A 17,700-nucleotide genomic window follows, 5' to 3' on the forward strand; every position below is an offset into this window, starting at 1 on the left:
CCAAAGTTGTGGTGACTGATATGAGCCCAATTTGTTTGCATGCAAATTCTTTCCCAGCCCCAAATACAGAGACCAATTATACCACAGCAAGGTCTTAAAAATGCAGTATCCACAGACCCGGTGGCTGGGCTGAACTGTTGCCAACTGTGCCACTTGGTCAGAGTGCAGCCGACCTTTAACTGCAGCAGCAGAGCAGAACCTTGCTCCCTCTGGTCTGCTCCCATACCCTGCCCACTGTGGAGGTCATGATTTGTGAATTTAAACGAGCGATTTTTGGTGGGCAATGCTGGAGTTCCCCACAGCCAGCCACTGTTGGTGCCAACAGCCAGCCACAAGGAGGCGTGCCAGGCTGCAACCATTGTCCACCCTTAATTATTCCCCCCCCCCCCGTTATTCAGCAGCCTCCCCACAGCCCAAACGTCAGGTTAGAGGGAAGCTGCCGAAGTTCAGACCACTGATCGATCGATCGATCAATCAATCGATCTCAGTATTGACTACACAGGCTGGCAGCATCTCTCCAGGGTTTCAGGAAGGGGACCTTTTCAGCCCCCACCTGGAGATGCTATGGGGCAGGGCCGAAACTAAGCTTTCTGTCACCTGGGACCCCACCCCCCAGATGTGTGTTTGTGTATGTACACACACACACACACACACACACACACACACACACACACACACGTGTGTCAAAGTCACATGATTGCAACCTCAAAAACAGCTGCCAGCCCAGTAGCTCCCTACAGAAATCAACAGCCGATTACCCCACAGAAAACCCTGATTGTGGAAAGAGGATAAGCAGGACTCTCAGTTGGGGTGGGAAACTCTCACAATGCAACCCATCGCCCCTCCGCTATGATGTTCTATAAGCATTAAATGCTAGCCCTGCTAGCTCCTATGGAGAGAGCAGTAGGGTGAGTATGCCAAAAGACGCTTTCCCTACCAAGATGCATCACACCGATCTGGGCAGCATCTGACCCAGGCAGCAGCAGCAGCCTTGCATAGAGGAAGGAGCCCTCTGCCATGGCGTAGGGTCCGTTCCTCAGAGTGTGGCATTGGGGTGATGGGGCGAAATGGCCTTAGACAGCTACATAGCGCAATAGTGTCCAAGTTCAAGCCTTGATTAAACAAGGGGGGGCGGGAATCTGTGGCCCTCCAGAGGCTGTTGGACTCCAAATCCCAGCACCCCAGCTAGCAGGCCCAATGGTCAGGATGATGGGAGTGGCAGTCAAACCAGCAAATCATGACCATCATCTTGGGGGGCTTCACAGCATGAGAATACAAGATTAAAAAACACACGAAATACACAATAAGAACAAGAACAAAACAAACCATACCCAGCCCCTTGCCTGTGCCCTTTACACTAGTCTAAAATTTAGCCTAGCAAAAGCAGTATCTGACACCACAGTGTGTCACTCTGAGGAAGGAGTGTGCATTTTGAGGAAAGGCATGGGGGCAGCCAGGTTAACTGGCCCAGCAGAAGCACTGCCAGCCATTTGCTGCAGTGGCAAACACTGTTTATAGTTTAACCATGAAACCTTTTTCTGCCTCTGTAGCAGAGCAAGAGGGACACTTGTAGGCCCATGATAGGCCCTGGCTGTCTCTATGGGGCAGACAGGGAGCAGATGTGGTTGTGGTTGTGGTTGGGTGGGGCTAGTATTATACTACCAATTTAGCTTATGACTAGGAACATGCCACTAATTTCCAAATTTTAGAACCAGCAAGTTGAAATTCACTAAATTTTGGGTCTCATCAATTAAATGTGAATTTTATTAATCCAGACCACTGATAATGTTTCTGTCTTTTATAATTTCCTGTATTCAATCAGTTTATTGCTGTTCACCATATAGAAGGTCCCAAAGTTTCCACTGTAATAAAAAGATACAAATGAAAACCAATTACAATTAAAAATCCACTATGCCAATATAGATTCAGTTGAAATCCCAGGGTAGGCTAAGCAACTCCTCCAAAGGCCCAGGCGAACAGATTCCCAGAGTCAGGGCACAATCACCCAGAAAGGGGGGGATGTTGGGGAGGGCGGGGTATAAATAAAATATTATTATTATTATTATTATTATTATTATTATTATTATTATTATTCTGTAGATCAGGCCCCCCACACACCTGCTGCCTTTCTGTTGTGCAGTCTGGGGCTTATGGGATTTGTGGTCCCCAACACCTGGAGGGCACCCAGTTGGGGAAGGCTGGCTTAGTTTGTCCAAAAATATATAGGAAGGAAAACAGGTCTGGCCTGGACTGAACTCAAGTCCCCATCATCACAGGAGAAGGTCGCTGCCCAGTTCAAAAAGGGTGAGGGTATGTGCTTTGCTGAACAGGAATTGTGGTGTGTTTGCGTTTTGACCTGAATGGGCACCTAAGCCCTGTCTTCGCGAGATCTAATCGCAGCGCTCAAGAACCACACCTAGAACACAAGGACCACTGGACACCTGTGGAATGCGATGACATCATACAGCATCAGTTTAGAAAGAAGGGCCAATCTTTTTCTTCAACTGTACTCCGTCAGAGTTCTTGTCCAGGTAGGTCATGGTACTGAGCTTGAGATGGAAAGGGGGGCAGACCTGCGTCTGTGGGGAGGGGGTGCCACAACCTAGGGACTGTCCTCTGCTGGGCCACCCTGCCGAGCTTCTGAGGACAGTGGAACTGCCAAGAGGGCTCCCTCTGCTGATCTCAACACCTGAGAGTGTCTGTAGGGAAGGAGGCTGTCTGTCAGATATTTGGGACCTGAGTCATTTCAGACTTTGAACACTAGTGTGAGCACCTTGAATTTGACTCTGAAGAAACAAATTAGCAATGGCAACTACTGCACTCATTTTAACAAAGGGGTGTTAAGAGTTGTAAATAGAACCCTAGCCAGCAATCATTTCCTTCTTTTCTGAAATGATTCTGTATTCATTTAAAAAGAGGGGAACATGTGCATGAGAGTCTGGCACTTTAATTTTATATTTTTGTATTAGCACATATTTTGTATTTCCCCCATGGATGTTCTACAAACAGTTTGCTTTTACTGGAAAGGATTCTCATTCCCCCTTTAATCATACAGTCCTTTGTATTCAAATGATATAATGCTGACTTTTTATGCCCTTTCCAAATAAGTGTGTGTGTGTGTGTGTGTACATTTGCAAACACACATCTGGAGGGTGGGGTGCCAAACTGGGTCTTTGACCCAGGTGACAGAAAGCCTTGTTTTGGCCCTGCTTTGTTATATCAGAATGCCTGTATTCAAGTAGGTGCCAAACTCTCAGGCACATGTTTTCCTCTTTTTAAATAACTGCAGAATCATTAAAATAGGTTATATTTTTTATAACGTTTTAAATAGCTTTTTCATAGCATTTTTTTTCTATAACTGTAGAGACTATAGAGCCAAGACGGAGGAAGGTCTACGACCCAGTTGTGGAAGTAAGTAGAATTACTTATTTGGTCCCACATCTCCCGCCACTGTCAGAATTATCTTAAGCCCACCCCACCCCCCAGCTCTTCATTGTACAAAATGCACAAATAAAACACACCAAGGACCAGAAACTAATTGGTTGCCATGGGAGTCATGCTAGATAGAATTGGGGTTACATGTTTGGACTGTCTTGCCCCAGTTAGCAACCTGACCACTGAATTCTGCACCGTCTGCTGTTTCTGATCTGTCGTCAAAGGCAGCCCCATACATATAGCATTGCAGTAATCCAGCCGAGAGACTGCCAGAGTGGGCAGTGTTGTTGTTCATTGGGAACGGGATCCTTCAGAAGGGAAGCAAATGCGCTCCCAACTCACAGCCCTGCAATTTAAATTTGCTCTCACCAATTACAGCAATTTATAGGACTTCTAGAGGCGTGAGGCTACACTTGAGGGGGGAAAAACATTTTTAAAAAACCCAAAATGCTTCTGAGCACATTGATTTTGTAAACGTGCCCCCTGCTGTATTCCCTCTATTTCCCAGCCTTAGAATAAATGGGACCCACAACATGGAGACATCACACCTGTCATTAAATGCAAGGAAGCTTTAAAGACTTTTCTTGGCAGTTGCTGTAACTGCTCATGTATGCAAAGCCTGACACATCTGAATTGGCAATGTGGTGCCTATTTGGTCATGTTGTCCAGGTGGTGTTTGTCTGTTTCAGTGCAATAAATCGAGATAAGCGTTTTTAAAAACAAAACAAAAAAACGCCTCAAAACTCTGGTGCTTCTTTTAAGTCTTGGAATTTCACATGCTGCTATGAGGGTTTGGCCTGATGGATGTGTTTTACTTAGCAGCTAGGACTAGTTATCATAAACTTGTGCCGGAGCTGTACTGTTTCAGACTTCAGGTAGGATCTGCCATAAAAACCACTAGATTTCAAGGAGAAGGGTCCTACTCTAGCCTTTTCCCTCACATACTAGCTTTCTAAGTGCAGAGGCTGATGGATTTAATTTTAAATCATATATCCGGACTCACAACTTCTAGCTGTGAGCACCAATAAACAGATGAAGTTCAGCTTCAGAGGTTTTGAAGTAATTCTTCTTTTATTTCAATAAACTAAACATCTATAACTATAAGATACAGACTGTGTGAGTTTCAGTCATCTAACATAAGTAAGAACGCATCTTTACCTCAGAACACACTCTCCAGAACTGACAGTTAGGAATGACAGTTACCAAGGAAGACTCCCCCCCCTCCATTTTTTGTACATATCCCTTTTAAATCTCAACTCAGTTAAAAGTTCTTTAGATAGCCACCCTGGCTTCTTTAGGCACCTTCCATGTTTCCGTCTCATAGGTATTGCCTGAAGTTATGCTTTTAATACCTCCCTTTTAACAAACTCCCAACCATTATGAACTCCCTTCCCTTTTGGTATTACTGTCCATGGGATCTCACCCAGCGCTTGCCTAAGTTTTCTGAAGCAGTTTGTACTAACTGCTTTGTATTAAAGCAGTTTGTACTAGCTGCTTTAATAGATCAAGGCACACTATTACTGAAATGTATTGAAAATTCACATGTTGCAATAAATAATTTTATTCTTATTATTAATGAGTAAGGCCATTCAAACTGCAGGGTCTGGTATGCCTTGGGATAGAAGTGTATTTTAAGAATTAGCTTCCACACACAAATACTTCAGGTCTGCTCTGCTCTGAAAATAATTTATTTAAAGTTACGACCCATTCTGGTGGTAGAAATAGGTTAAAAGATAGATGTAAAATGTCCAAATAAAATCAGATTTCAGAGAGCTAGAACATGTCCAATGATAATCCTACTCTCCCTGTTTTCCCTCACTTTACTGCAGTCACCCAAAGCTGTCTCAAGTTAAAAGTTGTAAGTTGTTCGGACTGCATAGCTTTAGGTTATTCTATGTTTGGGGGCTATTTACAGTTACCATTTTTCCATATTTTTTGCTCTCAAATGGTAATAATTCAGAAACCAAACAGGTTATATTAAATGTAGCCAGGGTGATTCCCTCCATTATCGGCTAAATCATTCCACACTTGTGCATAAATCAAGCCTCTTCTGCCATTTCGTTTCAGACTCTCCCAAAGTCAGCTTTAGTTATTCCGAATGGACTTGGGACTCTCTTCAGAATTTCCATCAATGTAAGAAGCACAAAACTGATCGTTGGGATTCTCTGCATTTTATTTCAGGTGAGCATTTTTATTTCAGTGCCTTTGGCTTTGCCCCTGTCCACTGGTCCTGTTAGCTAGGGATCATGGGAGTTGTAGGCCAAAACATCTGGAGGGCCGCAGTTTGGGGATGCCTGCCCCAAAGACTGCACTCTGTGCATAGAGAGCCCTTCTGCCCAGCCAGATCCAGTGCGCCCAGAACGCCAAGCCAAGCCGTGTCTCAGCACAAAGGCGCCACGTGGGGCTTCCTGGAGCGAAGAGCAGGAGTTGCTTTGCTCCTCCTCTGGTCCTGCTGCACTTGAGACAGGGTTTCGCTTAAGGCTCAGGCACACTTTCCCGGGGCAAAACCACTCTTTAGCACTCAGATTGTTGATATTTAGCAGGAGAAATAACCACATTCATTTTCCTTCTTTACTTTCAGGAAAGAAAACTTCCCCCAATTGTCACCTCACAAGAAATATTGGAGGTGGAGGGTAAGAAGATTGACCTCCTTTGGCAGATGGCCTTCTTGGTGATTCACATACATGTAGGTTTCTAACCACGTCCTATAGAGGACATTTGCTTGCTCCAAAGGCTCACTGCAAACAAGTATTTAAATAATAACATACTGAACACACACACACACATGTATATGTGCAGCATGTTAATATTTAAATATTTATTTATATAAATATCCCGTGGTCTTTAACATTGCAGGGCTAGTTGCTTAGCATCACCAAAAGGTCTCAGGTTATACCAGAAGGATGATCTAATTCAAGACAAAGATAAATTTGAGAAAACAGTGGTACCTCGGTTTACAAACACAATTGGTTCCGGAAGTCTGTACTTAACCTGAAGTGAACTTTCCCATCGAAAGTAATGGAAAGTGGATTAATCCGTTCCAGGCGGGTCTGCGGAGTACTCAACCTGAAGTGTACTTAAAACGAGGTATGAGTGTAATTGGTTCCGGATGTCCGTACTTAACCTGAAGCGTACTTAACCTGAAGCGAACTTTCCCATCGAAAGCAATGGAAAGTGGATTAATGCGTTCCAGACAGGTCCGCGGAGTACTTAAACTGAAAATACTCAAACCGAGGCGTACTTAAACCGAGGTATGACTGTACCTCAGAATAGTGAGGAAGGCCTATAAAGGGTGTTACATCATGGCATCCTTTTATAGGCATTTATTATTATTATTATTATTATTATTATTATTATTATTAGCCGCCTATCCAACTAGGTTGCCCCATCCACTCTGGGCAGCTCACATCAAAATAATAATAACACAATGAAACATTGAACAACTCAAGTTATTGTGATTCTGAACATGGAGGTTCCATTTGTAGTTACCACAGCTTAGCATAGTACCGGTACCTTCATAGGCCTATATTCCCTGAACTGGCCTGATTGTGAACTGGTGCTCTTTTTCTACAGGAGCAGAGGAGAAAGAAAGAGCCACCAAAAGCCGCTCCAGGTGAGGTACCATCTTGTATGAAGAAGTCGTCCAAGTGCATTTGGAACCTCGGAAGCCTCTAGCTGAAGGGGCCACAATCTGGTGTTGAAGCAAGACAAAAGAATGCTTCCTTCTCCGCCCACCATTTTGTTTCCAACAGCTCCCCTGCCAAAGAAGGGGAAAAAAAAGAGGACCCTTCCTCCATTTGGGAAAGATTGTCGAGACCAAAACAGAGGGAAGAAAAACAAATAGCAGCAGCAGCACAATCTAGTCCTGATAGAAAAAAGCTTGGATGTCCCCCAAACGGTACATTTCCACCACTATCAAAAGTCTGAGAAAAGTCAAAGAACAGGATCAGTAGGGGACGTCCTTAGACAGGGCTTCTGCTGATGGGATTCACTAGTAGTTGAATCAAATGCTTGCTTAGCTTGACCATGGAGCCTTCAGAAATTTAGTTTCAATGTGAGCTTGGGGAGTGGGCATTTCTTAGCTTAGGTTTAAAACATATGGGGATATGAATAATGAGTTAAAATAATACTGTTTTTTGGGGGGGGGCAAAAGGCAGGTGACTTAGTGGGCAGGGTGGGGTCCTCCCACGGACAGTCAGGTTTATGTTTTGATCCAGGCATCCCCAAACTGCGGCCCTCCAGATGTTTTTGCCTACAGCTCCCATGATCCCTAGCTAACAGGACCAGTGGTCGGGGAAGATGGGAATTGTAGTCCAAAACATCTGGAGGGCCGAAGTTTGGGTATGCCTGTTAAATTTAATCCTCTTAAATTTATCTAAACTGAGGTTTGATGCCAAAGCCTTTCTCTCACACAACTGGCAAGATTCACACAGCTTTGATGGCGTAGCAACAGCAAACAGTGCTAGATAGTGGATCAATTAACATTATGAATGCTATGCTAATCATTAAAGTGCAGGTGGATTCATTCTGAGTCATGTCCATGCTTGCATTTCAGATTTCTCCCTAAGGAAGACCAAAAGAAAACACCAAGAAAGAAGAAAAATAAAGATCTTGTAAAAATTGAACCCCTTCCCTCCTCCTTCCACTTCGGTTACATGCTTTCCTTCCTGCCCCCCATTCCCAAATAATTTGCATTGCCCTTTAAATGTTTTGGTTTTAGATTTTGAAAAAATATTTTTAAAGGTTTTTGAGTGTTCAACATTTTGCAGCAGATTTTCCATTGGTATTTGTTTTCTGTATTGTTTAAATCAGTTTAAACCAGTTTAAACCAGTTTGTTTAAATCAAAATGTAAGTCTATAGGTAGAGGTTTTAGGTATTTATTGCTACAATTTAGTTGACAAATTAATGTTACTGCAAAGCCATACATTCTGTTAAGTCTTGTTTGCTTGAAACACTAGAATATTTTTGAAGTGCACATGGCTTGTTGTGTATTTTACGTGATTCACCTTTTTTAACCCAAGATTCACCAAGATGTACTTTAATTCAGGGCATTATAAAGTTAAACATTTTTGGAAAAATCTTTATATTTAAAACACTGTAACCCTTTTGACAAATAAACTAAATATAATGAAATGCCCAGGCTGCTCATTTAATTTCAGTTCATGTCTTTTAAAGGTATATCTTTTAAATATCAAAATTGGGCTCTTGAGCATGTTAATTGTTATACTTTCACTGTTTTGATCTGTGTGAAGCTTTTCATTTGTAAGTTTTAAACCAGTCTTTGTTTGACAGGCTTGTGTGTGTGTGTGTGTGTGTGTATATGTGTGTGTGTGTGTGTGTGTGTGTGTGTGTGTGTGTGTGTGTACACTATGGGAACTAATTGTAATTTATAATTTTCTATGTCATATAATTCCAACCACCTTCTCAAACAAGCAATATAATATATATTGCCACATTATCTGGTGAAAAGGTTAAAGTACTTCATTTCTTCCACTTTTAGATGCAAATCCATTTTTATTTCTTTTAATCGAAAGTTACTCATCTATTTTTACATCATTTGTTTTCCTGACCCGTATTTAAAAGCCAAAAGGATACTCTAAACAATGGCCAGTGACTTATTTTAGAAAGTGTCCCAAGTTACGTGCCTAACACTACATTGCATACAGAAATAAATACAAAGGTATACTGGTAAAACAATCAAGCAAACAAACATTTGCCAAGTTCAGTTCATTCTGTGCAGAATAGAGCATCTGCCATGTTATCTCTGCAGAGCTTTTACTGGTCCATCATATTGTTACATTTCTCCAACCAGTCTTATCTGACCTCAGTCTCCTTCAGTTCCTTTACATTCTTCTCTCTCTATGTCCTTTTGCTATGTAAATTTACATATCTCCCTCCCTCTCTCACACACGCGGTTGCCTCAGATGCTAGTCCAACTCAGAGTAGACTCACTGAAATGAATTAAAAATCCAAACATTACTTTCAATGGGTCTGCCCTAAGTAGGATTTAGTTAGATGTAGCCTGTTATTATGACCAAAGTATCTTATCTAAAAAGATCTGCACATACCAGCTTACCTGAGTGCATTATTCTCAGGGTGGGGGAGACTCATTTATTTATAATTGCTTAATCATATGGGACTAAATTGCATTATGTTGTAAGGACCTTTCATAAAATCTTAGAATTGTAAAGTTGGAAGGTACCCCAAGGGTCATCTAGTCCAACCCACTGCAATGCAGGAATTTCAGCTAAAGCTTCCATGACAGATGGCCATCCAACCTCCGATTACAAACTTCCAAGGAAGGAGAATGCAAGACCTCCCAAGGGAGTCTGTTACGCTGTTGAAGGGCTCTTGCTGTCAGAAAAGTTCTTCCTGATGTTTCATCAGAATCTCCTTTCATGTAACTTGAAGCCATTGTTTTGTGTCCTACCCTCCAGAGCAGGAGAAAACAAGCTTGTTCCATCTTCCATGTGACAGCCCTTCAAATATTTGAAGATGACTGTCATATTTCCTCTCAATCTTCTCGTTTCCAGGCTAAACATACCCAGCTCCTTCAAGCACTCCTCATAAAGCTTGTTTTCCAGACCCTGGCCTTGATCATCTCGGTTGCCCTCTCTTCTGCACACGTTCCAGCTTGTCAATGTCCTTCTTAAATTGTGGCGCCCAGAACAGGACACAGTATTCCAGGTGTGGTCTGACCAAGGAGTGGTACTGGAGGGCCGAAGTTTGGGGATGCCTGATCTAGAGACTAGACTTCTGTTGATGCAGCCTAGAATAGCATTAGCTTCTTTTGTTTCAGCATCACATTGTTGACTCATATTGTGCTCTACTAAGACTCCTAGATCCTGTTAACATATAACTGCTGGTAAACCAAGTGTCCCCCATCTTATATTGGTGCAGCTGGTTATTTCTGCCTAATCACATAGAACCTTTCAGGCTGAAAGGGACTAGTGCAGGCATCCCCAAACTTCAGCCCTCCAGATGTTTTGGACTACAATTCCCATCATCCCTGACCACTGGTCCTGTTAGCTAGGGATCATGGGAGTTGTAGGCCAAAACATCTGGAGGACAGCAGTTTGGGGATGCCTGGACTGGTGGGACTTAGAAGAACAGAAAGGAAAATCATAGAATCATAGAATCATAGAGTTGGAAGAGACCACAAGGGCCATCCATTCCAACCCCCTGCCAAGCAGGAAACACCATCAAAGCATTCTTGACATATGGCTGTCAAGCCTCTGCTTAAAGACCTCCAAAGAAGGAGACTCCACCACACTCCTTGGTAGCAAATTCCACTGCCGAACAGCTCTTACTGTCAGGAAGTTCTTCCTAATGTTTAGGTGGAATCTTCTTTCTTGAAGTTTGAATCCATTGCTCCGTGTCCGCTTCTCTGGAGCAGCAGAAAACAATCTTTCTCCCTCCTCTATATGACATCCTTTCATATATTTGAACATGGCTATCATATCACCCCTTAACTTTCTCTTCTCCAGGCTAAACATACCCAGCTCCCTAAGCCGTTCCTCATAAGGCATCGTTTCCAGGCCTTTCACCATTTTGGTTGCCCTCTTCTGGACATGTTCCAGCTTGTCAATATCCTTCTTGAACTGTGGTGCCCAGAACTGGACACAGTACTCCAGGTGAGGTCTGACCAGAGCAGAATACAGTGGTGCTATTACTTCCCTAGATCTAGATGCTATACTCCTATTGATGCAGCCCAGAATTGCATTGGCTTTTTTAGCTGCTGTATCACACTGCTGACTCATGTCAAGTTTGTGGTCTACCAAAACTCCTAGATCCTTTTCACATGTACTGCTCTCAAGCCAGGTGTCCCCCATCCTGTATTTGTGCCTTTCATTTTTTTTGCCCAAGTGTAGTAGTACCTTACATTTCTCCTTGTTAAAATTCATTCTAATGAATTTCCCTTCTAATGGGTTCCAGTCATTTGCTGTGATTGGGGAATTTTTTAAAAAATGGAATTTTGTAAAGCACTTACCTAGATTAGTGAAGGTTTAAGAAGGCAGTCCTCATCTGACCAGACCACCCATAGGCACCAACTCCCTATGGCTGAGGGGACCTCAGACCACCCCACCCCCCGCAAAATTGGGATGGGGCTAAACCCACCCACCCACCTTGAGGGGCCAGACCTCGCTGTGGCGGGTCTTGCCGGGCTTTCCCACGCCTGTGGCGGGCTACGAAAAGGCACAATGGGGTTTTTTTTGCAGGCATGGGGCGGGCACCTATGTCACCACCTAAAGCCACTGTACTTGAGCACTGTACTTATGGCCGTTCACAGAAGCAGCAAGCAGCTATGAGAGATTACATCCTCCTTTATTGCTCCTACTTCGCACTATTCTTGGGTGCTTTTGCCAGGCAGGAATAGGTGCTTGAGCTCTGTCTGTTGTTGAAGCAAGAGAAACCTTGCCACCTCTTGGGGGAGACAAGGGAAGGACAGTCAGAGGGGAGGAGGCAAATTGACAGGACTCCCGCATGAGGAACAGCAAGAGGGGCAGCAAACTCAGTGACACCCCCCCCCCCCGGCAGCAAATCCCTTAGCTATGCCACTGAGTAAGTATCTTATTTTTCCTTCTTTTAATACAGTAATTACAATGTCGGGGTGTGTGTGACAAGGAGGAGACAGGAGACATCCCTGAGGAGGAGGTCAGTTCCCCAACACAGGAGCTAGATGTATGGAGGAACGTGACTCATAGAAGTAGAAGGCCCAGGGATCGCTCTGAGTGTTTAGAACTACACAATCCATTTGAAGTGTTCTCCCTTAACATGGAAGGCGAAGAACAGACTCCATTTGAAGATCTCTCCCTCATCACAGTTGATCAGAAATATGAAGACGAGCAGCAAAGTCAGTCCTCCGGGAATATGCAGGTGACATCAGAAGGGACAGCACATGGAAGAATCCCGACCAAGCCTATGAGGAGGCGTGTAGTGGTGATAGGGGATTCCCTACTGAGGGGGTACAGAAGCAGTGATCTGTGGGCCTGATGAGACGTCTCGAGAGGTGTGCTGTCTCCCTGGGGCCAAGATCCAAGATGTAACAGAACGGCTGCAAGGAATCATAAAACCCACCGACAAATACCCCTTCCTTTTGCTCCATGGGGGAAGCAATGACACTGCAAGCCATAGCCTTCAGAAGATCAAAAGTGATTATGAGGCTCTCGGCAGGAAGTTGAAGCAATTAAATGCACAAATTGTCATCTCATCTGTCCTCCCAGTTGAATGACATGGCCCAGGGAGAGAGGAAAAAATAGGGGAAGTGAACAACTGGCTTCGCAAATGGTGCAAGCAGGAACGGTTTGGATTCTTAGATCACGGTCTGCAGTTTCTTGAAGATGGACTTCTGCACCTCACAAGGGTTGGGAGGAATGTTTTTGCCATGAAACTCAAAAACCTGACACTCTGGTACGTTTGCCAACATTGGCGCATGTATTGTGCAGCTAAGGGCCTTTCCAGAGATTTGAACGTTCAGATCTGATTGGTGGAATTTCAGCATTGTCCCAGAGAACTATCCAGTGGTGGATGGGGGGGGGGGAGGCTGAAGGTCCAACCAATTGGAAGTTAATTTTTCTGAGAAGGCAACCAGCTCAGTGCTATCACGGTTAAATGACAGCATTTAATGTTCTTTACAGACAGTAGCTGAGTGTATTTTTTTTTTAGTCCTGAGCAGAGGGAACACTGGCTCTTTACAGTGATGTCAGAATCTGTTTTTATTATAATATTTTTACAGGATATCCCAGTTGAGCTAGATAGCGTGTTTACAATGAAGCCTTGTCCAAGGACAGATTAACACTATTATACAATACATACAGCAGTACAAAGCAGTTACAGTACAAGCTACCAGCATGTTGTAAATCATGTCAAAGCTTCATGTCACACCTGATTAACTAGCTGGCTGTAATGTTAGCAAACGATCCAAGAACATTTGCTTCGCTGTTGCAAAGGGTGCTGGCAGGATGAATATTGTCTGGTTGTCAGTTCATATGAGAGAGAGGCTTTGCTTTTCAGCATTTACTTCATACGAACTCTTAAGGACCCAACACGGATGGAAATGGCCTCTTGTGAGGTAGATTGGCTTCGCCACAGATGATTCATTGACTGGATCAAGTTACACACATCTTTGCCTTCCTCCAGCGTCACTGAGGCCTTAAATATTACATAAAAGTTGCTGCTGACAAATGTGCAAATCAAGGAGTTGGAACACGTTCCATATGAATAGAGGGTGAAGCTTCAGAGGCAGAAGGAGGAGGAGGAGGAGGAGGAGGAGGAGGAGGAGGAGGAGGAAGAAGAAGAAGAAGAAGAAGAAGAAGAAGAACAAGAAGAAGAACAAGAAGAAGAAGAAGAGTTTGGATTTGATATCCTGCTTTATCACTACCCTAAGGAGTCTCAAAGCGGCTAACATTCTCCTTTCCCTTCCTCCCCCACAACAAGCACTATGAGGTGAGTGGGGCTGAGAGACTTCAGAGAGAAGTGTGACTAGCCCAAGGTCACCCAGCAGCTGCATGTGGAGGAGCGGAGACGCGAACCCGGTTCCCCAGATTACGAGTCTATCACTCTTAACCACTACACCACACTGGCTCACTGGAAGAAAACCGGAAGGATATAAATGATTTTAAATAGAGGGATATAAAATATATTGTAAATGATACTAGAGCATAGAGCAAAGTCCCCCACCCCCATCATAGTACTAGAGGCTGGGGGTCACCCAATGAAATTGATAGATCCGAGGCTGACAGAATAAAACACCTCTTCAAATAAAATGCAATTTGGAGATTAAAATGTACCTCATGTGGGGGAATGAAGTCAGGTGAATCAGTTAACTTTAACATGTTCAAGAGCTCTATTTAAAACAATTGTGCAAGATTACAGGAGAAGAAATTGGTAGGCAATTTAAACTTAGGAAAGGAGTGACATCACAAAGACGAGATTGCTGTTGGCACTTGGATGTGTCCCTCATCCTGAATCTCATATGAATCACAGCTGCGTGATACAGCGGCAGGCTGGGGTATGTGCTTCTGAGTGCAGTGCTACCAACTATGTGGCATAAGCGATGTGCAATGTTTTCGGGTCATGCTTTTGGATTGCTCTGTTACAGAAACTATGCCTACTGTCGTTTTGATCTTTTAAAAATAAAAAGTCCAGCACAAATTCTGCTACCTTTACTGGAAGCAGACCTTGATGCCATTAGTACAGGACCCTGAAGAAGAAGTTCACGAATCCCTACCAACAAGAAGACCATTAAGTCCAGAGTCTTAACAATGCTCACCCGCCCTATTGATAGGAAGCCCTGTGCAAGCAGCTTAAAAGCTCTCCAGAGGCACCAGCTGGCAATCTAGGAGCTTCAACCACATAGTTGATTCCAATGTTGCTGCCCCTTTGCCTCTCCCGAGTTGCAAGCAGCAAGAGATGCAAAATTGCTCCTGCGGCTGCTTCTTTTGTTGAGATCTCTGTGTTACAAAATTATTCAACAGGCCAGCAATGACGGCTGGGAAAAGGAAGTAACCATTGAAGTCGCTGACTTCAATGAAACCCTTTTATGTCATTCCCATTTGAATATGAGCAAAGGTGAATTGCAGTATCACAGGAAGGTTCGAGAGCAAACGCACTACAGCTGCTTCAAGCGCCTCAAGCGATATCTTGTGAAACCCAAGGTGAAGACGTGAACAGAGCCTACATACCTGAGCATAGACAGTGTTAAGACATTTCATAATATCAGTCTGGTGAGTGATTAAGCAAGTAGTCAATTGATTTCAAGGGTGTGTTGCCATCACTGACTTTATCAGCTTCAAAAGCCTTGATCTGGGGCTGTCAGCTTTAATTTCCTTGAAGGCTTCTGTACCTTAAACACCTGTGTAGAACATAGCTGCCAAGTCTCCCGTATTCCCTGGGAAATCCCTGTTTTCCCGGCTGTCCGCAGCCGAAAAAAAAGGATTTTTTTTTGTTTTTCCCCGGTCTATTCTGGCGCGGCAGCCATTTTGGGACTGGGCGGAGCATGCTCAGAAGCGACTTTTGATGCTGCTTTGCCCAGTTCCAAAATGGCTGCAGCGCGACTTCTGGTGCGGCGGCCATTTTGGAACAGGGTAGAGCAGCATCAAAAGTAGCTTCTGAGCATGCTCCGCCCAGTTCCAAAATGGCGGCAGCGCTACTTCCAGTCTGCTACTTCCGGTCCAGTCCCTTATTTCTCAGGCCGGAACTTGGCGGGTATGGTGTAGAAAAATGAGCAGGTGAAGCATTTCACATTGACTATCAGAGTCTATATATCAGGCATCCCCAAACTGCGGCCCTCCAGATGTTTTGGCCTACAACTCCCATGATCCCTAGCTAACAGGACCAGTGGTCAGGGATGATGGGAATTGTAGTCCAAAAATCTGGAGGGCCGAAGTTTGGGGATGCCTGCTATATATGTTGCTGAAGTGACAAGCAAGCAGCCCTTCTTTCACTCCATCCCATCTCACCACAGTAGCATATGAGAAGTGCAGCAGCTCATGGCAAAGAGCAAGAATGTGGGCCCTTCCCACTGGATCGCTTAAAATGAATGGCAAACACCACCGCAGTTGTTACCACGCACCAGTCACAGGGATTTTTGTGTTCTTTACACAACACAGCGTTCAAAAACCCGTTTCAGCTGTCTTTCAGTCTGAAATGGTGCAGTCCTTAAGAATGCCATTGGTGTCAGTATGGAATAATGGTGCTATGAGACCTCTGCTGGTAGTTTGTATTCATAGCAATCTCAATTTGAATAGAATAGATGTTTAATCAATCAGAAGTAGAGGTATTCTATTTCTAGTCAGTGTCATATGCTCAATAATAAGTCCATTCAAATTCTGTCCTACTATATAAAGGTAAAGGGTAAAGGGACCCCTGACCATTAGGTCCAGTCGTGACCGACTCTGGGGTTGCGGTGCTCATCTCGCGTTATTGGCCAAGGGAGCCGGCGTACAGCTTCCAGGTCATGTGGCCAGCATGACGAACCAGAGCAGCACACAGAAACGCCGTTGACCTTCCCGCTGTAGCAGTACCTATTTATCTACTTGCACTTTGATGTGCTTTTGAACTGCTAGGTTGGCAGGAGCTGGGACCGAGCAACAGGAGCTCACCCCGTCGCAGGGATTCGAACCGCCGACCTTCTGATCAGCAAGCTGTAGGCTCTGTGGTTTAACCCACAGCGCCACCTGCGTCCCGTTACTATATATATATTCTCAAATTAATATATATAATATAATTCTCTCTCTCTCTCTCTCTCTCTCTCTCCAATTGTACCTTGGAAGTCAAACAGAATCCATTCTGCAAGTCCGTTCGACTTCCAAAACATTCAGAAACCAAAGCGTTGCTTCTGACTGACTGCAGGAAGCTCCTGCAGCCAAACAGAAGCCGTGGAAGCCACGTCGGACGTTCGGGTTCCAAATAACGTTCGCAAACCGGAACACTCACTTTTGGGTTTGCGGCGTTCGGAAGCCAAAATGTCCAAGTACCAAGGCGTTCGGGATCCAAGGTACAACTGTATATAAAATTCATACAGTATTTAAAATACGCACATCCGATGACAAAATAGCCATTGGAATACATACTCCATGTCAATTTGCTTTATTAATGTGAAATTATTATTTACATTTATAAACTGCCCATCACCCAGAAGGATCCCTGGGTGATACATATATAATGGCAATGATAAAACATTTACGGTAATTTAAATATCACTAAAATCACATTAGACTGATAAAACCATTTCTTGGCATACACCACTGAAAAAGCCTTTACAGTATAAGCTGAAACTCAACTTTCATTTTTCCCAAAGAACATCTGGGTGGCGCAGTTATCACCAACGGGTTGCCATTCTTTTGTGCAACCATATCTTTTTATTTCATTGCAGTGGTAGTTATTATTGGAAAATATTTAGTCAGCAGACTGAAATTTTAGATATGGAATCACACACAGTTTTTGTATCTTATTGTTGTGAACCCACATATGACTATTTGTTAATAGCTGTATATTCTATTGACCTTTGGGCCATAGCTTTGTTTGTTTTAATTTCCTAATATTTATGCATGATAAGATATGACGTTCATTTGTCTCTAGATAAGCAGTCCAGAAAAGTAGCCACATTAGTTTGTTGCAACAATAATAAAATACAACAGCAAAGAGGCCTGTGGTACATTCAAGCATAAGCAACTTATGGTAGTAGGAGCATTGTAAGCAAAAACCTATTTAACAGATGCATATATAGAGATTTGAAGGGCAACTTGTATTCTTTGAGAGCC

The sequence above is a fragment of the Zootoca vivipara genome, chromosome 1, assembly GCF_965207765.1.
Source record: "Zootoca vivipara chromosome 1, rZooViv2.hap1.1, whole genome shotgun sequence".
In the NCBI taxonomy this organism is placed as follows: Eukaryota; Metazoa; Chordata; class Lepidosauria; order Squamata; family Lacertidae; genus Zootoca; species Zootoca vivipara.